This window comes from Vidua chalybeata, chromosome 1 (genome assembly GCF_026979565.1).
Source record: "Vidua chalybeata isolate OUT-0048 chromosome 1, bVidCha1 merged haplotype, whole genome shotgun sequence".
Taxonomy (NCBI): Eukaryota; Metazoa; Chordata; class Aves; order Passeriformes; family Viduidae; genus Vidua; species Vidua chalybeata.
In genome coordinates, this window is record NC_071530.1 from 90635831 (window position 1) to 90661094 (window position 25264).

Below are 25264 nucleotides of genomic sequence, written 5' to 3' on the forward strand. Positions count from 1 at the left end.
ATTATGCATCACCAAGCAATTGGGCAAGAGTGAAATCAATACAGTGTCCAAGGCTCTCTCAGGCAAAAATATGTTTGAAAGGAATTAACACATCTGTACAAGATTTGTCAAATTTTTTTCTAGTTGAATATGTTTGGTAAACATATTTATCAGCAAGTTAATATTAACTGATGAGAGTATACACATCTATTGATATGATCAGTAATGATGCAGGAATCACTAGTTCTCCAGTGAATGGTTTGCACCAGCACTTGTGGATCTTCTTGCATAATCAGTGTGATTAGCCTTTGATAAACTGCTATACTTCCCCAGTCTTTTAGCCAGTGGCTTACTCAACCTATATACTGCCTCTTATAAATACTTCAATCTGAAAAAAATCAGGAAAAATATTATTCCCAGGGTAGTGGCTCAGTTTGCATTGCTTCTTCCAAACAGTTTTCTGAAAAGCATCCCCTGAGCTTACAGCAGTCTGCTTGCAACATTTCAATTGTTTTATTTCTTCTTTTTTTCCTTTCTTTGTTGTTGCTCTAAATTAAACTCTATTGGAGACTGCAGCATTTCATATTATAACAATGCCTGTCAGGAGTTCTTTACTGTGCATGATAAAATGTAAACTCTTTAATTAGCTTTTTTTTTTTTTTTGTAATAAACAGTAGAAAGTACTTTAGCATCTTAATCAGTAGAGTTTCAAAGTTATTTTGTGTTTTACTTGCCTCTGCTGCTCTTCTTTGTTTGCTATGCTCTATTACTCTGTTGAAAACTACCATTTACAGTTTATCCCATTATTGATGAGCAGTGTGTTTGCTATTTTTAACTAAAACCAAATATTTTATTAAAAGTCTCCTAACATATCTCACACACTTCGACAGAAAACATTTGGAAGCACATTACTCACTCTAAGGTTTGCTGGAAACAAGTTGCTCTAATTTATTTAACCCAACAGTGGCAATCAGGTATCACAAAATACCCAAGGTATGCCAAAAGGAAGCATTTACAAAGGGGCTGCTAAGTGGATTGCTGCCTGCTGAAGAGTATCAGACATGGTTGTCTTACCCACAGTTTTAGTAAACTATCCTGATTTTACTATGACTGGGATTTGTAACACAGTTACGCTGGTTTTCCATGCTAGCACCCAAAGCAGCAATATGGTGCTAAATACATGGTTCCCAAGGAGGAAAAGTCAAATAATAAAAGAGGTTTGGAAGAGCTCACACCCTAGATATTTTTTGGACAAGCATTTTTTAATAGCTTTTATTCCTCCTCCATTTCCAGAAAAGAAAAGGATCTGAAGCTGTTTTAAAGGTCTTGCTTTACGTATGGTTATGCTGTCTCCAAGAATCAGCTGTTTAGCTGCTGAGATTCACGAGTTGCAGAAACCCACAGTGGGAACCGTCCACCTCGAGATGCTCCTCCAACAACCTGCTGGGCAGACAGGAAGCTGCAGCTGTGTCCTGGCCTGCAGCTGCCTGCAGCTGCCTGCAGCTGTGCCACAGCCCTGTCTGTCTTTTTCCTGTGCTGTCTGAATGCCTGTTGAGCAGGAGAAAAGTGGGGTTGAGTAACAATTTCTATTTCATTTCATGGCTTACTGACCGAGGTAAAAAAATCTGATGCCAAATTAAAAATATTAAAAATGAAATTACTTCTTTTAGATTCTCCTCATTTTTTATGCTCTGCTACCCATTCTGGAAGAATGATGCCATTTTTACGTAGGGAGGCTTTTTTGTTAGATTAGGGTTTTGTTTTTGGTTTGTTTTGGCATTTCTTTGGGTTGCTTTTTGTTTTGTTTTGTTTTGTTTTTTGTTTTTTTTTTTAATTACTGTGTGTAATACAAAGCATTTGGTGCCTCTTGAGGGCTATCTTAAAAAGCCCAGCAGAAATCAAATTCATTATTCAGACCTTCTGTAACTGATAATTGAAGAATTACAGTTGAGAAGGGATGTTCTTTCATGAAATGTGTGATAGTATGTTTGCATTTGAAAGTGGGAAATGATCCTCACCAAGTTCATCTCATATGAATTAGGCTATCTCTAATTCCTGCAGTGTTGGACAGGATGAAGACTAGGAGATCATATGAAAGAGACTCCCTAGATCTGTAGCAGCACCACTGTGCCACTTAATACTCCAAAAGATTTAATATTAAACCTTTTGGAATTGTATTTTCCTTTTGAAGAGATTATATTATTCATTTATATCTTGAATATTGTTAAGATAACAAAGACAAATTTTTCTACTAAATATAAAAATCTGCTACTTGCAAAGCCAGAAAGCATTTTCTTACTAAGGGTTAATCAGTAACCAAAGGTTCCTGGTCTGTGATATAACAAATATCTCAGCTTTCTATCTACCTGTTCACCTAAGGATTAGTTCTACTGTGTGACATTACTCCAGCAGCTTGTTCAGAGAAGTTGAACCAAATAAAAACAAACAAAATATTGAACAAAGAAAATATTTTTGAAACTATTATTTCAGATACAGAGTTAAAATTACCAGCTACAAAAATGCTGATGTGTTGTTATAACCCTAGTCCTGCTATCTCCTTTATCTACATTATAATCCAGTTTTTAATTAGATGGTAAGATCACAATTATTTGTTTTCATTAAAAAAAAAAAAAAGACCTAGGAAAAGCCAAGAGTCTGCCAAGTAGTCTGCTTTCCATCAAATTCTTTCTTTTTAAATGGGTGTATCTACTGGAATACATAACGGACTAAATAAAAGGTCATCAGAATTCCCCAAATTGTTTTGGCTGAAACTGTCCAAAATGATTCTGAAGAAAACATTTACATGGATGCTTTTGGTCTGAAAATATAGAGTCAATAAACTTAAAAATACTAATATATGGAAGGCTTTTCTCTCAGCCTATATTAATATTAATTATATTCTCTCAGCCTATATTAATAAGCAGTGATTTGTATTAACCAGGACTTGACTGTTAGGAAAAATTAACCAGTTCAAAATCTGGGGTTAAAAAATGAACACCATCTCAAACCTTTATTCAGAAATCCCTCAAAAGGGAAGTGGAACTGAACTTTCTAGTGTTCCTTTTTTCCTAGTCCCAAAATGAGCATCATAATTTTAGGTTAAGCTGTTATCTGTGGCTTCATCGAGAGCACTTGCTGTTTAGCTGTTGACACTTGTCAGTGGGAGCATGTAGCTTGCGGGCACAAGACACGGGTTATTTGGTTATTCACAGATAGACATACTTGCCATTCCTAAAATATTCTTCAATGGAAGTTTTGTTTGCTTTTTTTTCCTGAGGCTTTAACTCTTGCACTTCAAATTGGCATTTAACTTTTGTACCTCCTACTACCTTCAGTTTATAGTGGCTCCTTCTCCCAGGAATTTTTACTATTGGTCCAGAATTTGATATGTTTACAGTTTTAACATGCCCTCCAATTCATGACATTGTCCTTTTTAGCAGGTGTGTCTCCCAAACACAACCAAGCAACACATTTCAGCACTGCCGTTTAATTACAATATTCAACTCCTCTTCACCCTGCTGCATTTCAAGACAGCTGTCCCAGAGAGCTAGGGGCAAAGAAGGTAGACTGATTTCTCATTTCATAATGAGCTTTCATGTGTATGCTTTGGTTTAAGTCTCTAAATGTAGACCCAGAAAAGTTACTTCCACAGGAGCTTTAGCATGAGCTTCTGAAAATATACATTGCTTTATTCTTTCTCCCTTTCCCTTTTCTCCAAGGAGAAATATAAGGAGCCATTGTCTCTAGAAGTGTTCTAAAAATAATAGTGTTCTAAATGAACATGAATGATAGTGTTCTAAAAATAAAACCGTCTTCCAGACATGTGCTCAACACCTAAGCAAGGAGACACTGATACCCTGAGATAAAACTTTACTTCTCTTATCATGTTTACAGCATCATCTTGACAAACCCCCTTCCTGTCTGACTACCCAAAGGTGACAGAGAGCCATTTTGTGTCAGTAGGGGTTGCATAATGCAGGACACTTCACTTGAGTAATTAGTCAGTGTTAAGGATGCAGACAGTGTTTTGTTTTATTAAAGACCAGAATATTATTCTGAGTTTTATATTTCCTCCATTTACAGATGAAAATTATAATTAATTCCTTACACATGTAACTTTTAAGTTCATAGCAATTGCTTTTCAAATAGCTACAATTCATTTTCTTTGTCTCCCAGTCTGCAATTTCTTGCAGCTTTCAGGATACGCAGAGTTATCTTCAGGGAAGGAATCATGAGTCAGCAAGAAATTTGAGGTAGATATTGTTCTTACAGCAAGCATGCCAAAAATATCCAAGGAACTCTGAAATTCTAGTTTATTTTAGCTCAGGCTAAAACAATGGACCTTTATAAAGAGACAAGTGAGGTCTGCTTAAGTAAGACAATAAAAGTAAGAGAATACCAAAATAAATCTTTCTTTGCCCACTGTATCCTTGCTTTTTTAAGCCTTGCTCTGAATTCAACAACTTTCAACAGTTTCTTGAACCAAACTCAATGCAATCCTCTCTTGAAAAAAAGGGAGTTTTCTTTGGGTTTTTTTTTCTTTTCTATCTTTTTTCTTGGTTGATTTTTTTTTGTTTTTGTTTTTGTTTTTGTTTTTGTTTTTGTTTTTTTTGTTTGTTTGTTTTTTTTTCCTGACCTCTTGTTTCTTTGACCTTGATCTCCTCAGGAACCACTGCTCCTGCTGAAACCTCTCTCCTTGTTAGGTTTCTCACACTGCTTGCCCCACAGGTTTCATCACAGTTTTTCCCATCTATAGACACTCATTGCTCTCAGGTAAGACACAGAAGGGAACTCTTGATCCAGAGCATTCTCTCTTATTCATGTGAGTTACTGAAGACCAGATAAATGTCAGCTTGCCCCTACTGCCAGCCATTGTGCTTTTTAGAGAGCATAACACAGAAAACATCATGAACAAACATGGCACATTGTTGCATCTGTTCTCTTCCTCTCCAAATTCCATGCATAAGGTTCAATTTTATGCTATCATCAGGGGCCTACTCACAGCAGAGAGAAAATTGGCATTGCTCATAATGAATTAATACAAACCTCAAAGAGAAATTAAGTTCCTTCCATTTTCTGTCACTAAGGGATATTAGATAAGGCAGGAGAAGGCCAAAACAAGTGCTTTGAAGGATGTATTATTTTAATAGAGTGAAGCTGTAGACATGACAGAGTGCTCTTGTATCAGAGCAAGAGGGTGTATTATTTTGCACTGACATTTCTGGGGTCTAAATTACTTCACTGCCAATGGTTATTTCTAAAGTAATGAGATTAAACAATATTTGGTATGATTTCTTGAAGACTTCGATCTGACAATGAATTGATTGGTGTGCTCGGTCTGTAATAATTGTAGAGGCTATATAGATAAAGTTAAAAGAGTGTGGCTAAGTACAGACCTCATTTGAGAAGGCATATATTTTATAGAATATGTTTATGTAGAAATATAAATGCATGTAAACTCCTGCTAATTAAAGCTGGATTGCAGTATTGCCTATTCTGAGCACCTGAAAATCAGAAGTCACATCTCTAGATTGTACCAGAGGACAAAAATCAGAAACCATCTTAGATATTTTAAATTATATATTGTCTTTGGTCTGGTAAGGTAAGACAAAATTTGAATCTATTGCCTAAATGTGAGAACACATAGCTGAGGTTTAAAAAGCATCACATTAAAAATGTCAGGTTGCTCACTGAATAACAGCACTGTCGCTATGCACTTGGGCAGAGAGGTAAAAGGGCAAGACCTCACCCAAAGGCCACAGCACAGAAGAAACCTGAGAGTCAGGCTTAGCACTATTACAGTGTCAGTACTCATAAGTATAACAAGATCTAAGGCTGGCAGGCTGCTTACAGCCTAAAGGATTGCAACATTCCCAGACGAAAGGCAAGAAAGAGAAGAGTGAAATATATTGGTTGGGCAGCCCGAGAGAAGAGTTAATCGTGATAAGCAGGCCTCTCTGAGATTCTTGGGAATGGTGTGGCTATTTCTGTGATGTGATCAGGCCATTCATAAGTTCAACAGTTCCTAAAACAAACTTATCTCAAAAATGCTTGTATACTGTAGTGGTTTTGGTCTGGAATCACTTTTGACGTAGCTTCCAGAGGACTTGAAGATCCTTTGACCCAGGCTGCCCACTTTGGACTGCCTCAAGTTTACCCTTGCTTTGATGATGGCTGTATTTTGTGTGGACTAATCTGAGTACTGCAGTCTATGACGCTGTATATTTGTGTGTATGAGCACTCATACGAGTGCACATCTGTTAAAGAAGAGCCTACATGCAGGTGGATATAATGCAGAGGAAGGGTAAGGTACCTTACATGGTGATCTAATATGACTTCTTACATTTAGATCACTTTTGAAAGCCAAAATTAAACAATCAGGTTATTGTATGGAAATGTCAATGAGCTACTCTGCCTGTGGCTAGTTTGCTAGGATTTTTTCATTATGGAGTCATAACTGCTAGCATACATAAAACCATAGATGTAAGATTATTCAAATTATTCCAAAGATAAAGACTCTGATACATAGAGCCAACACTTACGCTTATATTTATAATTCTAATAAGAATAATGTCAATCTCATAGCTCACAATTTTAATGTTTAATACCAACATCTTAATGTACCATCAATCTGAACCCAAACCAAACTTTTTGAAATAGACAAGATCTCATGATACATGTTCCCCACATATTTCTTCTCTTTTTAACAAAAGCAAAAAGAAAACTGATCAAGAAAAGTCACAATTAAAAAAAAAATAAAATAAGCATTATTCTTGGAAAGAATGTCTCATTTTCTTCCTTCCTTTTGACAGTTTTCTAGGCTGCTGTAGATTGAAGAAAATAGGAATAAGCATCTTTCGACCACAAACAGATGTGCTTGATAAAGAAAATGTCAGCAAAAATACTAAAGCAATGTGTCACAGCAGCTTTCTGACAGATAGAGGGGAAAGGTAAAAAATGTTCTATCATGTCCGACAAGGTGTTCTTTTTGAGATTTAAAGATCACTGTGCAACTTTAAACATGTTTGTCACTTTGGCTCTGACTGGAGCTATCTGGAGCTTCACAAGAACTTTATCAGCTCAGCATAGGGGGGAAGAAAGAAGCCCATTCCCATTTATCTCAGCCAGGTTCCCTTCAAAGCCAACAAATAAATTACAGTGTACATTTGATACAAATTGATTTCTTAACTCAAATAACAATGTTGTCCTCCCAGTCAGGCCATGTGTCACTCATTCGCGAGCCTGAGTGAAAGGCTCAATCTGTCTGCGTGACAGAAATAGGCCTGACGCATCTCACCGAGGAATGCTAATAACCCCGGCCTGGCCCGGGCCTTTGTGGGCAAGCCGCGATAAGGAAAATCAGCCCGTCCTGTCAAACACCGCGAAGGCCTGATCGCTGTTTGTTCCAACAAGCTGCATAGGCCTCGGAGCCGCCATCCTATTTCATGTAGTAAATGAGAGGAAAATAAGATCCGGCTACCATGGTTAAGATGCCGGTGACTGTGATGAAGCCGAAGTGAAAGGAAACCCCATTGAATATCTTGAACTGATCTTATCAGCTGCTGGAGAAATGAGATATTGGCAGGGGCTGTTGAGTTTCTCACAGCTGAGCAGGTTAATAAGGTTGGGAGGCAGGCCACAGGCTAATTGGATTTGCCTTGGTTTGATAAACAGTGGCAGGCCCACTGCCAGAAAAACATACACAATGTGGCTTTTCCTCTTTGTTTGTCTTTAAGACATACAGAGGGAAAAAAAAAAAAGAAAAAAGAAGCTGCTATTTTTCCCCTTTTTTTGAAGCTAAAGGTGTCTTCCTGAATTCCCAGATGAAGAGGCCAACAAAGTCAAACTGTGAAACAGTAGTTGTTGGGTGTTCTGATTTTAATCAAACACCATTTAACCCGCCTGACCTCACAAAGTCAGCTCACATCAAAACAGCACAACTGTAAGGGCTAACTAGAAGCAGAAGGAAATAACAACCTATTGAAGCTTTCCAAAAGCTTAAAATATTCAAAAGGAAACAATTTTGCAGCCCGGGCAAAACAGACAGCCCATGCAGTCGTCTCCATGCTGCGCCCAATGCGGGCACCCAGGTTGCACCCATGGCCAATGGGCAAGGGGCCAGCACCCCTTCGGACCTCTCCAAAGTTTGATCCCATGGTCCTTCAGCTCTTGCCATAACCCTGCTTCTTTTCCATGCTGTTACTTGGCAGGATCTGGCCTGGAATTTGCAAGAAGTTGAGGAGCTTTTTGATTAAACACTGCAAAACTGTACCCTGCAGGGCAGGCAGAAGGCTGCTCCATTACCCCTGTGCTGCTGCGTAGGCTGCTGTGAGCTTCCACCCACACTGCCCAGTAAAACCTGCCAAAATGCCAAGACCTTTGCATGACCTTGGAAATGTGATGCTTTGAAAAATGTTTAGATGTTGAAGTTGCTATTGAATGCCTCTGATAAAATCCACTCACTAGTTTTTGTTTCACAAGGTTTGGCTTGTATTTTCTCCACTGACTCTTATAAATCTTGGGTCTATTTTCTCTTTGGATTGGCATTGGCAGGGTCAGTGAAAGGAGAAATAACCAAATGAGAGTGGTGCTGCATTATTCACTACAGATACAAATATAGCACCCAAGCAAAGAATTACTTAGAACAACAGAGGAATACACATACTTTAAATATGAGTGTGAGAACATGAATACATTTTCAGTGTGTGCAGTGCTCCATATTGTGGCATCTGAACATCAGAAACTTTTTATGAATTTCTGTGACTTTATCTATAGAAGTTATCAATGGAATCAATAACCAATGAAAAATGCATGCCATCTCCCAGTGGAGAGCCTCTAAATACCTTAATTTTTTTCTTTTACGTAGTTTCTGCTCCCTTAAGGAAATATGTTTGCATGCCATCAGATTCAGTGAGTTGGACAAGATGAGGAGCTAGAAGGAAACATGTCTAAGCTTATTCTGCATTTTATTTTTCTCCATTCAGAATGGGAACTTCTTTCTAAGTTTTTAAAAGAGATTAATTTCTCTGAGAAAATATTGTTTCTCAATACTGTGAGAAATATAAGTAATGTTTGAAGCCTTGGTTTAAATATGACCACAACAAAGAGTTTCTATTCTCTTTGTCTCCATTCTTTAGAAAAATATTTGTATTTATGACTTTATTATTTACTCTACTTTGTATTTCACTGCTTTAAAACATACTTTAAATTAATATGTTTTATCAGACTTTTTCAGAATACTATGTCAAAATGAATAGTATTGTACATTTCACTTTTTTTGATTGAGCAAATATTTCCTGAACAACTCTTTCCTGCTTAAAATTTACAAGTTTCTGAAAGCAAAGCATACTATTTTCAACAAATATTGCCTGTGCAGGCAGGTAAAATTTTAGCAGGTTCAGAAGTACCTCTTTTTGGGGCAGTTTAGATTTGTCTCCTAGGCTGACTACTCCTCCTTGACCTTTGGGATTTCCTTACACATTTGCCAAAATAGAATCAGAATATAACTTGCCCGATAAAGGAGATACATTTGTTTAGAAATAATATTTAACTTTCTAGAAAACAATGCCAGTCCTGAGATGTGCGATATTGAGGAACATAAAACTATCTCTTCCATCTGCTAGCTGAACTCTGCCTTACTGAAGATGAAATTCCCTTTCATTCTCTGGTCCAAAGTTTATCTAATTTGTAGGAAGTGATTTGGTTTGAATAGAACAGAAAGTAGATTTTTTTTCCCCCAACAAAATGTAGCTGAAGACTGGTCTCCCACCTGCTTACCACATGTTGCAACTGTGGGACTAGCAACTTCTCTAGAGCAGAGAAGGTCCAGGCAGTTCAGAACTTACCACGTCCTTTGGCTCTGGAAGAAAACATAAGAGAAAAGGAATGACTTGCCAGCAGAAGAGGTTCTCAGATCAAGATAATCAAAAAGATTTTCTTTCTTTCTTTCTTTCTTTCTTTGTTTTTTTTTGTTTTTTTTTTTTTTTTTTTTTTTTTTCTTTTAGTTTTGGGCCTGGAAACATTTAAGAGAAATTTGGTTTCATGTAAATAAGAACAAAACCTGTAAATAGTATTGTAACTGAAAAAATGAAACAAAATCCAATCCCTGTATCATGACGGAAATGAAACCATTCAAGGAAAATAAAGAAAAGAAAATAATTTGATCTAAACATTGCTTAAATTAAGATTCAGGTTTGTTTTTAAAGAAAGAAAACTCTTTCCTCACTTTGAGTATGTTTCTGGACACCATCCCATGATACAAAATTGTCTTTGTACTTGCAATGACTTATGCGTAATAGTTTCTTCCTTTCACATTTTGAGTGTTTTATTATTTTTGGATGTACATCAATGCAGCATGTGGCACATGTATAGGCAGACTGGGGTAAATGGAAGTATATTTTCTGCAGTATAAATACTGGCTAGAACTGAGCTGACAAAACCTCTTGTCCAAAATCCAGGTTCACTACTGTGGAAATTAATAAAATTTGCACTTTTCAATAATAGCAGGATCAATCTTCAGTGGTTTTCCAGCCTTACATAAAGCTTGGAATAATCTTGGAATAATAATTTGCTGTAAATTGTATTTGGAATCATTAATTGGTCTAGTTTCCTGATACACCAAAATAGCAATGAACAGATGAATATGAAATAATATCTTTCTGAAATCATGAAATACAGCAAATTAACTACATTTGCATAGTTTGATTTGAGTACATTTGATTTTAAAATTGCATGAAGCCCAAGTACTTAACATAGTACTGATTTTATTAGCTTGTTATATTTCAGGAATTATTTAAATAACTCATGAACTAATGTTTTCTATTAAGACTCAAAATTTATGATCAAAATTTATCTTTTATTAAATTTTAATTTTTTAAAAATAGACAATACATAAATCAAAGCTAATAATAGCAGTTCCAAAGACATCTCATAAAGACTAACATGTGCTTTTACCTTTAATCTCAGTGAGAAGCCCCTTGCCTTTAATGGAAGTATTCACAGAATATAAAATTGAGCAGATGATCATATCTTTAAAAGATGTGGGCCTAAAGAAGAACCTGGTGATTAATACTGAGTGCTACAATATGAATAGACCTCATAATGGGCTACTAAAGTTTTCTTGGAATCATTGTACTACTATTTTTGGAAGGAAACAGATGAATCCAGAACTTGGAAAAAGTAACTACCTCAAAGCACAAGCAAGATATTAATAATTATGAGGTTCTGTGGAACAATCTGGCTGAAGAACATTTTCCCCTCATTATGTGGCAAAATTTCAATGACATTTACTAAATTTCATATTGGGAAGACAAAGAAATGAAGATCCAGAATAGATTCTGAAAATGTTCTTCTTCAGGAACCTCCATTACCATAATGTCTGTTCAGTATTTTTGGGGCCAATAATATGATGAGGAAACACTGCCTCTCCTCAAAGCACAAGACACTCCACATACTTGGTTAGGTTCCTGATAGTTTATGTTTAAAATCAAATAACAGATTGAATGAAGATTTACCACCAAATTAGTTTCTTGTAAGGTATACTAATGTATTTCTAATAAATAAATAAAGAAAAAAAATTAAGAAAATAATAGAGAATGTGATAACTATGACAAATATATTAGCATATATTACCACAAATATGTAAAAATACATTGTAAATCTAACATGCCATAATAAATCTTTTTTTTTTTTTCAGTCAAGTTATGAATAGGTGAGAGACAGTTGATACATTCCAGCCCCTGAGTTACAGAAGATTTACAGCCACACACACATATATATATATATAAATACATTCACATCAATATTACTATACCCTAAACCTAACCCTAACCCTAAACCTAACCCTAACACTAACCCTAAACCTAAACCTAAGCCTAAACCCTAACCCTAACATAACCCTAATCCTTACCCTAAACCTAAGCCTAACCCTAAACTTAACCCTAACCCTAAGCCTAAGCCTAAGCCTAAGCCTAAGCCTAAGCCTAAGCCTAAGCCTAAACCTAAACCTAACCCTAACCCTAAGCCTAATCCTAACCCTAACCCTAACCCTAACCCAAACCCTAACCCTACCCCTAACCCTAACCCTAACCCTAACCCTAAAACTAACCCTAAACCTAACCCTAAACCTAAGCCTAAGCCTAAGCGTAACGCTAAGCCTAAGCCTAAGCCTAACCCTAACCCAAACCCTAAGCATAACCCCAAACCTAAGCCTAACCCTAACCCTAAATCTAACCCGAACCCTAACCCTAAACCTAACCCTAACCCTAACCCTAAACCTAAACCTAATCCTAACTCTAACCCTAACCTAAGCCTAACCCAAAGCATAAACCTAACTCTAAGGCTAAGTCTAAGTCTAAGCCTAAACCTAAACCTAAACCTAAGCCTAAGCCTAATGCTTACCCTAACCCAAACCCTAACCCTAACCCTAACCCTAACCCTAACCCTTAAACTAACCCTAAAACTAAGCCTAATCCTAACCCTACTCCTAACCCTAACCCTAACCCTAAACCTAAGCCTAATCCTAACCCTAACCCTAACCCTAACCCTAACCCTAACCCTAACCTAAATCAAACCCTAAACCCTAACCCTAACCCTAAACCTAATCCTAATCCTAACCCTAACCCGAATCCTAAACCTAAACCTAATCCTAACTGTAACCGTAACCTATCCATAACCCTAACCTAAGCCTAACCAAAAGCATAACCCTAACCCTAACCCTAACCCTAACCCTAACCCTAACCCTAACCCTAACCCTAACCCTTCTCTTCTGACTCTTCTGACCCTTCTGCTGAGGAGGATGTTTGACTACATTTCCTCTTGAGGTCCCTTTCAATTTGAATTATTTTGTGGTTCTATGGTCATGCAAATGCATATCTGAAGTATGTTCATAGCATCTAATCCAAGCACACTCTAGAAACAATAGACCGTTCCAGGACTACAAATATTGCCATAAAACTTCATATGTCTTATTATATAGACAGATTCCATGTCCTAAGTGAAAAAATCTCAACATACTAGACATTTATTTCCACACACTTTCACAGCGACAGTCTGACATACTCCATCAAAAATCGTTAGGCTACTTATCATCAACATTTTAATTTTCTTGACTGTTGTTCTCATCAATGCTAAGGTTATTTCTTCTGACCATCAATCTATCCTTTATTGGCCAATAACAGCAGAGGCATCATAATGTATTGCTTATTCAAAACAATTCTGAACTTTGATTACATTTTCAAAGACCACCTTATATACAATTTTTTTGAGAATCTTCTAAAAGTTGTCACAACCGTCCTTGATCTGTCTACAGTGATGTTTACCCATCAATCATAAGATATTGCTTGCTTTCTTCAGGATTCCTCTCAGACACAGATGTAAACCTCTGCCTCTGCCAGATGGCATAGAACTCTACTCTGCATTTTTTATCAATGAACTATTGCTTGTGTTTAACAAGGGGAAAAAAAATCTCTTTTCAGTGGTACAAATTTGCAGCCCTTTCTGAGATTTCCTGCTTTCTGTGTACCAGTCATTCTATTCTTTGTTCTACTTCCCAGTCTATAACTCTTATGGACTGAGCTAATTATAGTAATTTTATTTAGTTGCTTTTCTTGAACTTTTACTGACATACTTGAAAGAGATAATAGAAAACTCAGGAGAGTTGGGTAGCATTTCAGTAGTAACTATATTAATCTGCTTATGAATAAAAGCAAATCTGTTTTCCAAAGAATTTGGGTCCTATCAAAAAGGATATCAATTGACTAAACAGGCCAGTTTTGCTATTACATTACTAATACAAACTCTTACTGCATATTCTGGTTGGAGGTAAAGTCACTATTTTCAAAAAGATCTGAAAGCTTCTTTTGTCTGCGTACATCAATAAAATAATGTTAATTGGTACAGGCAGAAGATTCAAATTATAGTTTCAAATGAGGTACAGTAATATATGTAAATTGGAAAAGGAATGAGAAAAACACATCAAGTAAATTAGGTAGATACTCAAACAAAAATACTACAAATTAACATGAGAGAAATAGTGGAATTTAAGTGAAAATTAGAAAATTAATTCTTTCTTCACTCAGATATTTCTCATACAATTTTCAACACTCCTCCAAATTCCACTTGATATGATCAAAACATACCAGATTGCTAATCATATTTCAATCCAGACATTTAGGGTGATAAAATATCTGCTCCATTAGTTGTCTTTCACAGGCTTTAGACATTCAACCATTCTGCCATACTTCAAGAAGTTAAAAGATCAAAGGTAAAAAACCTTCTAGTAATATTTTTAAGCTTACTTTAGGTAGATTTAATGCATGTTCAAAGCATTAAAACAGTCTTCAGTAGGTGACACATAAATGTACCTCGGGATATGTGGGGTTTTTTTTCAATTACAGAGAAAAAAAATTCAGCTCCAGAAATTCCTTCATATACCCTGGCTGTGAATCTTCAACTCATCCAAATCATTCTAGATAATTCATAATTGTAATGTTGGAGCTGTAGGGGTTCATAGATTTGATAATCAAACCTGTTAATGAAAAAAAAATTAATTCTGTCTTCCTTCTCATTAACTCATGTTCATTTTAGAGAAAAAGCCTCAAACCATAGAAGCAAAATATTCTCCATTTTCATGCTGCGTGCTTCAAGTTTTGTAAGACATTTTGTAAGACTAGGTGAACACAGTTCAAGACACAAGGTCAAATATTCATACAGAATGTGCCTTTCAGAACTATACCATATAAATTGCATTAAGCTTCTGTTTGATTCTGAATCTGGGTTGATATTTGAGATGTTGCGTTGAAACAGAAACATGATTTGAAAATGAATTTCCTGATTTTTTTTTTCTATTACTCACCTATTGAGTCAGTCTTGGGGTGAAATTTGAGACATGCAAACTACATTTTTTTGAGAAAACAAAGTCAGAAGCTTCATTCCAAAATCTCTCCAAACACCTGACATGACATTTGATTTATGTAATTAAAGTCAAAATCAATGTGTGGATAACCTTTCCTGCAGATCCATGGTACATACTTAGAGTGTTATGGTTCTTTTTTCAGAAAGCTGTAATCTATATGTGCAGCAGAGACTGCATTTGTTTAACAACCCACTTGAAAACAGACATAAGGGAAATATAAGAGCCTACTGATGCACTTCCCTTGCACCAAGTTCCTTGCTGTGAGGAGATGTAGCAGAAGTCTAGTCAGCAGTGAAATATTATTCTAAAATGGTTGCAATATTTCAGTGACACCATCTTGTGTATCTTTTCAAGAACTGACCTGAGATATTTCCAAGTGGCATACAAGTATGCAAATATTTTTATAAAATGCTTAAGGAAATTTAAAGTTTGGAAGTTCATAATAATTTACTGAATATTGAGCAAAAGGTTTCTTTGCAGTGACAGGAGAACAAGAGCTTCTCCCTCTTTCACAATTTTCTTCTGGTGGTAGTAAAATTTTGTTTTGCTTCTGTGACGCTTTCCTGCAGACCTCTGCAAAAGGCTGGGTGAAAACAGTTCCAAAATTAAGTAGGTTTTTCCAGGCTCTCATACCACTGAGGAGAAAAGGAAGACTCATGCAACTATCAAGGTACATATATTAGCAAAAAGACAGGTCTAGAATGGTGAAGGGGACTTAAATGAGCAGTGAGGTGAACATGTTAAACTAGAGATCTTGCTTTCTTAGTCAACAGCCTCTGTTAATTCATTGATAACGGGCAAATATTTAGGCAATAACTTGCCCTCTCCTTTATATTGGGTGTTGAAACTGTAATACAGAGATAAGCTTCATTGCTGCCTGTATGGTCTCATCTTATATAGCATCTGGAGTGACAGGCAAGAGCATAGTGTGAAGTTGTGGTGTGGCCTCCAGCTGGCCCTCCACCAGTCAAGTATCATGTCCCAACACCGGATGAAAGAGGCTGCGTAGTGTGGTTCAAATGGATCAAACTACCCCATTCCCCCACCTGACTCTCTGACCCTATTTCGAAACACTGAAGTTGTCATGGAAGCCTGAAAAATAAGAAAAGGATGTTCATGCCTTACTTTATGAATGCCCTAATTGTATAATTCCAAATATAAGTGATGGTATGTTGTTATATGTTTGCTTGCAGACAGAAATGGTTGCTTGGGAAGAGCTGAAACTGCTCTCTCTGATGCAGATTTGCTTGCCAGTTTTGGCTAACCATTTCTCAAAAAGTGTGTCCATGTATCTAGTGAATATATCTTACACTTATTCTGGTACTGTCTTCCTTCAAATATTTTCCTATTACGAATGTAACTGTTAACCTCAAACTTTACTAAGGATACTTGTTTCCAAATAGCACCAACTGAGAAATGAGAAACGTTGCTCTTGTCATGAAGGAACAAACACTTAGCCTTCTATGGTGAGAAAGTGAGTCATTAGGTATCAGCAGAAGGAAAAAGGATATTGTAGCCCCTGTATTCATTGTAGAAAGACAAATAGAAAAATAAATTTTCTATAGAAATGTGATAAGACAATTCTGCCCAAATATGCCAGTTTTGATAAAGTGAGCTCCACACATTTTGTGAATGTGAAGAATTTTGGCATTTTTACAAAAAAAAAAAAAAAAAGAGAATGGAGAAAAAAGGTATAATTCAGCCTAAAATGGTAATATCTCAATATGAAACGCATTTAGAATAGACAGTCCACTATATTTTTACCCCAGAAAGAAGAAACCATAGGAAATATCTACAACTGAGAAAAGGCGTAAAATAATTTTTCATTAGAGTGTTCAGGAATATTATTAATGAGAAAAATAATGAATTGTGCGCGTGTGTGTGTGAGGTCGGAATTTGACCTATTCTTCTTTAATACACTAATGTGATCTTTATGGATAATCAGTTATCCAGTTCAACTCCCTGTGACCCAAACTAGTGGAAACCTTTGGAAAACATTCTCTAGAAGTTTGCACATTCATTAACTATTATCAATCAGTACAGTTTTACTTTTTAGCTGCAGCTATGAAAAATGCATGAAGGCAGAGATGAACTCTGGTTTGTGGCATTTGTTGTGAAGCCCAGAAGCAGCAGCAACTCGCAATCTATCATGCATAAAAGCAGAAATAACTTTTATGAGTCCAGTCATGTAAAGCTTGAATAGTCAGATTCATGAAATTCTCTGAGATTTGGATTAAATTTAAACCATTCTATACAGTTCTACTTTTGATTAGAGCTCTGTGTGCAGTGAAAAAGCTCCCATTTGAATGGAACTTATATTTTTAAGAAGTTTGAATGTGCTAGAATTTAAATTGAGTTCCAAGCTTGATCTTAAATTGTACAGTGGGTCAATTTACATTCAGTGTTAAGGGGTGGGGGGTTTGGGGCGGGGAGGAGAAAGCACTACTTTTTATATTTTAGCTATGGATCAAAGTTCATAAATATAAGGATCAAAACATGATGGAATTTTACTATTTGCTTTTATGAAATTATGAAGCATGAAGTGCCCAAATGAAGAATGTAAGTTAAATAATAGAAACTCTACAATGTTAATTATTTTTACTTTTGAAGAAAATCAATAAAAAGTCCTTTCCATTTCCACTTCTCTTTTCTTCACATTAAAAAATATATAAATAAATATAAATAAATAAATATATATAAATAAATAGCACAGTTGCACTGTATTATATATATATATTCCAGCCATTTACCTTTTCACTTTTTACCTGTGGTTCATAGCATAGATCTAGCAATGATGAGAAAAAAAAAATTGTAGATCAATTTGCATCACAAACTAGTAGCATTTAATGTTTTGTATGTTTAAATTCTATATAAGTATCAGCCACTGTGGCTTTCACATATTTTCTGTAGATGCAGAAAAAATCACTGAGGCTTAGAATTTATTTCAATATCTAAATAAATTCTCAGCTCATCATTCAGATGACTTCTGGACTGCAAATAAAGTCATACAATGCATGAAGAGATTAAATCACACATCTGGATTCCTGCAATGTATAAATATAAATACATACATACACACACAAGCACCCCCCAATACATACAGCTAAGGTTTAAATCCAGATACTTTGATCTGAGCCTCTTCTTTGGCTGTGGTTCAGACTAGACTAGAATAGCTTGGCTTCTCTTCCCCTGATCTGCAAGCTTAAATCTCTAATTTGTAGGAAGACAAAAGCAGACATTCTCATAAATCTATTTAAAGAAGAAATCTCTGGCAAGGTTCTAGCATTTGGGGCCAAACCCTTGCAAAATAGATAGCACAATTTTAATTTTACAGCCTAGGCTTAGAAGTCCCGTTGCATAACAGAAATTGGCTTTTTTGCAGGATCAGGTCCCAGCTGTGAAACACAAATCCTCAAAAGATGTTGTCAGGTGTTTAATTTTAAAGTCTACAATTTCTTTCACAATACAGGTTTATAAACTTTTCTATTTTTATATCAAAACCTACTAAGAAATTATATTTTAATTGATATTGTTATTATTGTTGTCTGAAAATGCAGTCTTTTAAAAGAAAAACATTACTGTTAACTTTTTAAAACATTGTGTTTCAAAGGACAGTATTTGACCTTTTCATATCTTTAGGATTACTCATTAGAATACAACATTAGGTATGATTTGATTGACCTGGAGGGAACGCAGAAATTCATAACTTATGGAATTCTGAAAATTCTAAACAAAAAGCCTCACAAACCCTTATTTGTAAACTTTTCAATTAATATCAACTTTTCAGGAATATCAACCTTTCAAAAATTCTAATATATTAAGTATGGACATTATCTACTAATTAAATTAAACCTGTAGGAACTACAGATTAAACTTTCTAAAGATAATTTTGGTGTTAATTTTGAAAAGTGTTTGTAAAAAAGGATTTATTTTTCTTAATGAAACTTAGGTCACCCAGAGATAGACAACATCATAATCCCTCTGAATTTAATATTCAGAATTTTCTGCAGAGTTACCAATAAGCAAATTTATTTGCTTGTCATGTTTGTATCCAAGTGTGCCTGAAGGCTTAATTTATATTACTTTTAATACTGGGGGCTCATGGAACTACACATGATATTTTCTGCTTAGGATATTTCTCCACAGTTTTTTTACCTAGACTTTATGCCTTTGCCACAGGATTCTCAATAAAATCTTCAGGATAACATGTTACTTTAAAATTTAAAGCACATGTAATAAGCAGTTTACCTGGTGTGTAACTGTTGCATAATATATATATCTTTTCTCTACAACATGGAACTTCTCTCAAGCCAATAGTTTGCAAAAGAAAGATAATGGGGATAATTGTAATTATATCAAAGCTGTTTACCTGCTGGTCACTTGTAGGCTTGCATTCCTTCGGAAAGAAGATGCACTTTGTAGCAATCAGGCATCAAGATTATATTTATATATACTAGCAATAAGGATGAAAATGTCTCATTAACACCAAAATACTTGAAATTTTAGAATAATCAATATACTGATGTGCTAAAATTTAACTAGTTATTATAGAGAGCATCCTTTCTATCCAAGTAGCACCCAAATAATTTGTGTATAATGCAGTGGAATTTTGGGGAGAATTTTGACACATTCTAAGAAATCTCAGTAACTCAGAGAAACTATATGAAGAATTAGTAAATCCTTTTTCTGTATAACTGAGTTACACGACCTTTTTACAGTCTGCAGCTTAATTTCTTCAAAAGTCCGTTGCCAGTCTTAATGCACCCTGTTTTTCTCAATGCTTTTTACTTTTCCTGAAGATATAGTGAAGAAAAGCATAGCAATATTTTGAAAGTGAATGAAAGAAATCCAATTAATTTAGTTAATAATATAATCTGATGGGTGATTCCTGTTCTTGTCAATGATGGCACATATTTTCTATTCAGGTTCTTCTGAGACTATAATAATTGCATCTGCTTTCTTTCTTAGATTTTGTTTGGTTGGTTTGTGGTGTGTTTTTTTGTGCTTTTTTTTTTTTTTTTTTTTTGGGTTTTCTTCTGTTTGCTTTTTTTTGTGGAGGGGGTAAGTTGACCCTAGAATATTGGAACAGTGTTTTAGTCATCATTTATACAAAACTTTAGTACATGCAATATATATCTACAATTTCTACATTTTGTCAGTGTAGGAGCTGATGAAGAAGTTAAGGAAGTGTGGACTTTGCTAGCTGAAGAAATTTGTAGGAGATCATACCTGCACCAGGGATTACAAGCGATATATGAGGGAGATTTAGGGTTCTACCAGTAGTAGAAATATTTGGACAGGGAAGGTACATGAAGGAAAGAACAAAGCAGCAGTTGCACAGGGAGTCCTAAAAATTGTGAATGTCCACAGCTGAGAAATTACAAGGATCTAGCAAGAAAAAATTGACATAAGGAGAAGAAAGGGGCACAGGCACAGATGCAGGTTAAGCTGTTTATCAAAATTAGGTAAAAGATTAGCAAAATTATATCAGAAGAAAAAGGATCTTCAGTGACATGGGATATTCAAAAGTGGGACATCTACCTACCTTTCCAGCTATTAAAGCTACAGCTGGAGTAAGGTTTTACCTGGGTTCATTGTAGACACTGGTCTCCCTCCTGCAAGCCTAGGAAAGCCTTTGCCCATATGAAGAGAGGCTGAAGTTACTTGGCTTGTTCAGCCTGGAGAAAAGCACACCAAAATGAAAAATCTCCAGACATCTCCCACTTCACTGATGATATTAATTTTGGACAACCAAACCACGGCTGCCCAATTCCCTCCTATAGCTTCCCTTGGCCTCCTCTGAAAATCGTGCTATATAGCACTTTAAATACTTATGCGGAGGGTGTGGGACAGCACAAAGGTCAAGCCATATCAAACATTCTGTTTACTAGCATTTTAGTTTAATAACAAATAGCAGAAATAATAACTGTGCAAGTTTAATATCAAGTAATAACAGCAAAAACTGTGGCAATCTTCCAGTGTGATCTTAACTGGCAGCTTTGCTATCAAGACAGGATGGAGAATGTGAGACTATAATAAATTATATGAATTAAAGTCTGATTGTTTTCACCAGTTAATATTTCTGTGAAGAAATGTTTAATCTCTTCAGTGAGGATTCTCCATTGATTTATTGCATTATAGGCATTCAAAAGAAGTCATTCCCGGGATGCAGCTAAGAAAATGTTCATTTTAAATGTACCTTATACGGAAAAAAATAAAATATGCCTAGGTAGGAAGCAATAATTAGGGTTGCTAGATAGCAGAGTACAAAGAAGTAAATGGGTGGAAATATTTTGGAAGCAACACACCTCATGGACAGGCCTATAAGCATAAAGCACAAACATCAAGAAATCATGGAGTTCCACTATTAGGATGCTACACCCTAAGACTACCACTTATGCATGGAAAAGCACTATTTACTAAGGTAGCATCAGAGACACAAAACATTTCTACAAAAATATGACTCTATCTCATAATATTAAGAAATATTTCTGAGAACACATTAAAATACAAAGTTTTAACTAGAATTACCTTAAAGATGTAGATAACATATGCATCTTGAATCAGCCCATCTACAGCCATAAATAGGCATATGTATACTACACAGCTACTACACTAAACTTTGCTCCCTGCTCCCACAATCATGACAGCTTGCTTGTAAAGGGTTTCCACAAACTGACTGCATTTTTTACAAATAACTTGTTGTTAACAAGACAATAAATAAATTTTAAATACAATAATTTTATCAAAATATTAATTGAAATAGAAAAACTCCAAGAATAAGATGTCTGACAAAGAAAATGTCTCTTGTCCCTCCCTCTCTTCCTTCACTCATTTGAACAACTAAATCCAAAATGTCTGCCAAATAAAAAGTAACTGAATCCACAACTTTGTCTTATATGGGAAAATGGAATTGTCCTATTCAAATAGCTAACATAGATACTAATATCAGCAATTCAAAGAAAAATATTATATTACTTATTTAGAGAATAATACCTGTTATATGTCCTTAGACTTTATTTTGCTGGACAAAAGTCTATTGGTAGAAAGATTATAATCTCAATTGAACTTTAAATATAATGATCACTGTAAATTGAACTACTGTCATATATGGAGTATATGTAAGTACTCTAGCTGATTTCAACCAAAGGAGGCTCAGAGATCATATAAGCATTGGACCAAACACTTAAAACAAACCAGACAGCTTAAATACTAACAAGAAGACTTCCACTAAGTTACATATAACAATAGGCTTTTACCAGAATAAACTAGAAACAATGCTATGCATCCTAACAACATTTTCACAGATTCACAGAATATTCTGAATTTCTGTCTTCGTGCATTACAGTCATATCTGTAGTTTATAGTATCATCTATGGTGATATGAGTAAGACTTTGATATGCCTTGTTCATAGTTGCTACCTTTGGAAAAGTAAAAATAGCAGAACATGTGCAAGAGTCAATACATTCTGCTTAGGATTTATTTATTTAGAGTATTTGGCCTACAAATCTGTAGCTCTACCCTAGAGAAAAGGAACAACCACAGACCTTGGACAAAATCTTCCTTCAGTGTGGTAATGATGCTTAAAGGAATTCTATTAGTATTCCTCCATGTATTTGTACTGTACCATATACTTAACACAGTATCATGGATTGTTTGAAACATTGCTTGGATCTGATAATGGATCAGAACTGATTAATGCAGTGAACAGTTCCCAACCCTTCCACTGTTTTGAGTTGTCCCTTTAAAATCAACAACTGCTTCAGAAAACTAACTCATGAGATGTGCCTTTCTAATAAAAAATTGAAAGACATGTTTTTTTTCATTCTTTTCCCTTTTCTTCCCTTTGCAAGTACCAAGAATTCATGTGAACAGCTGTTTTCTTGTTGGAAAAGGACAATGAGGAAGGGAAATCAACTTAAAAATGTTATTTTTCTGTAAGTTGTAGTGCTTCTTGGTATTTCCAGGCAGAAAGGAGGCAGCTGCATTCTGTCTCAGCTTGAATTCATAAACCTAACTTGATCGCCTTCTGAAGAATTTATGAATCATGGTTAATAATCAGCTTTAGGCCCTTCTGAGGAAAGAATCACATTTTGAAGCTACAAAGGTCCACTAAATAGCCCACGGGAAATGACCCTGCATCCCATTAAATATAAAACCTCACTATTATAGGACTGTGTCAAAGGGAAAACATTTCAGTCTCTGCTCCCTTCAAGTGTCAGAGAGCTCCCTCTGCCTAAATGCTTTATTAAGATTGAGGAAACATACCAGATTCCTACTTCTCAGGGAAAACAGTTTTCTTCTTCTTGAAAAAGTTTTGTTCCTTTTACTTTGGGGGAAAGAAAACAAGCCATTTCCTTTCTTCATCCCCATATATTCATTATGGTCCACTTTTTTTTTAAAGGGCTTATCTTTCTTTTATCTATTTCATATGCCTGTGGCAAACACCATAGCTGTCTTCTTTCTATTCCAGGAATTGGCTACAGTGTATTCTTTATCTTAGTTAGAACAGGTTGCTATTTTCCTATTTAAATGGAAGATATGGATTGAAAGTCAGATGTGAAGGTCAGAGAAGTGGTTCTTAGTTTATTGCAATTTACGTCTTTGCAGGCCAAATTTTGTTTGATGGAAGGTACAATCACAAACAAATGATCGAGAAATAAAGTGAAATTCACATTTCCTTTAATAATATATTTAAGTTTTCCAGGCATAAGTGGCCCCCCATCTAGTTTGCTGTCTCTTCAATTGCAATAATGGTATTTGCCACAACTTCTACAGAAAAAGTAATTTAAAAGGCTTTCATGTTTTTTTAGGGAGCATACATACAAGGCATGTGAAAGTGAAAAGAAGACAAATAGAACAGGTAGACCTGTGGCTGTTGATACCCATTGCGTGATTTAAGAAGTAATAGCAACAAATTATGATAGATAGGAATATCTTGTCTTTCTCCATTTGTGAAGGGGAAAGTTTAACCAAATTATTTTCTGATACAACCATACTGACTTAAGTCCACTTTCCATAGCCTATAAGACCTTTGCTATAAAATTTCTTGGCATAACTGATGGCTGTTCAGAAGTTCCTTAGACTTTATACATTTGGCACAATATAAGTAGTTATAAGAAGCTATAAAGACTATGAAAGCCAGTCATGCTAGCAAGTTACCACCACCACCAAAAGCCATAAATTCTAATATCAATATAAAAACAAGATACCTTCAGTCACTTGAGGTATGACAAAGAATCTTCATTGTGAGGAAAGAAAAATTGAATGAAAAAGAGGAATGCCAATATGTCAGAGTCCAGAAAATAATATAATTACATTCTGATTCCCTTATCTGAAAAATCTTAAAGAAGAAAGGTCTCTGAAAGTAATCAGTGTGTGACTGCCTTCAACAAATTTGACATGATCTTACAGTATTTTAGCTACAAAAACCAGCAAAAACAAATTTCAGTTGCCCACAGAGAGATTTCATTTCTGAAAGCAGAGGAGTACCTTTTTATAGCTGCCTTCCAGTCTTGGAATATTGCATGCATTTTTGGAAATTGTAAGAAAAATTATAAAAATTGTAAGAAAAATGATAAAAATTTCCATTAACTTCGAAAAAAAAAAAAAGGAAAAACCCTATCAAAACTTGTGAAGGAAATAAAATTAACTGAGATGGATAAAAAAAAAAACCTCAATGGCTTTTGAGCTGAAAGAAAGCTAAGCACCATGCTCTGGCCTGTCAAGAAACCATTTATATAAAAAAAAAACAGGAAGATGAGTTGTATAATGACAATGTTGAATGTTTGTCTTCCAACACAGAATGAAGGGTCTTTCTGCTCTGGATTTGTGCAAGTTTCGGAGAATCCCATAAATCTCATAAAATATGCAAACACAAATGCTTATTTGTAAATCACTTCTCTCCATGCATCAGCTTTATATGATTTTCTTTTTCTCATACTATGTTGAGCTTCGATTATTTTTGAATGGCCTGTTGTCTTTGCTCCAGTGAACAGTCACCTATTTTTCCAGCCTGCTGGAATAAAATATTATTTAAAAAAGGTCCAGATGGTATATGTTTGATGAATAAATCTTAAACCTGTTTTGTGTTGTCTCTTACATTCATGTCTCTTATATTAGCAATATTTTGCATGAAAGTTATAGAATAGATTGCCAGAGAGTGTCACACTCTTGACAAGTGGAACATGCAAACGCAGGAATTCACTGTTACAATAATCCAATGGTAATATTTAAAGTGCTAAAATATTTAAAAAATAAAGTCTAATGAAATAAATACTAGTCTAGCTGCAATGATTATACTTCCAAATATATTACAGCTACAATACTATATATACAAAACTTTCAACTGTATTTCCTCCTTTCTATGG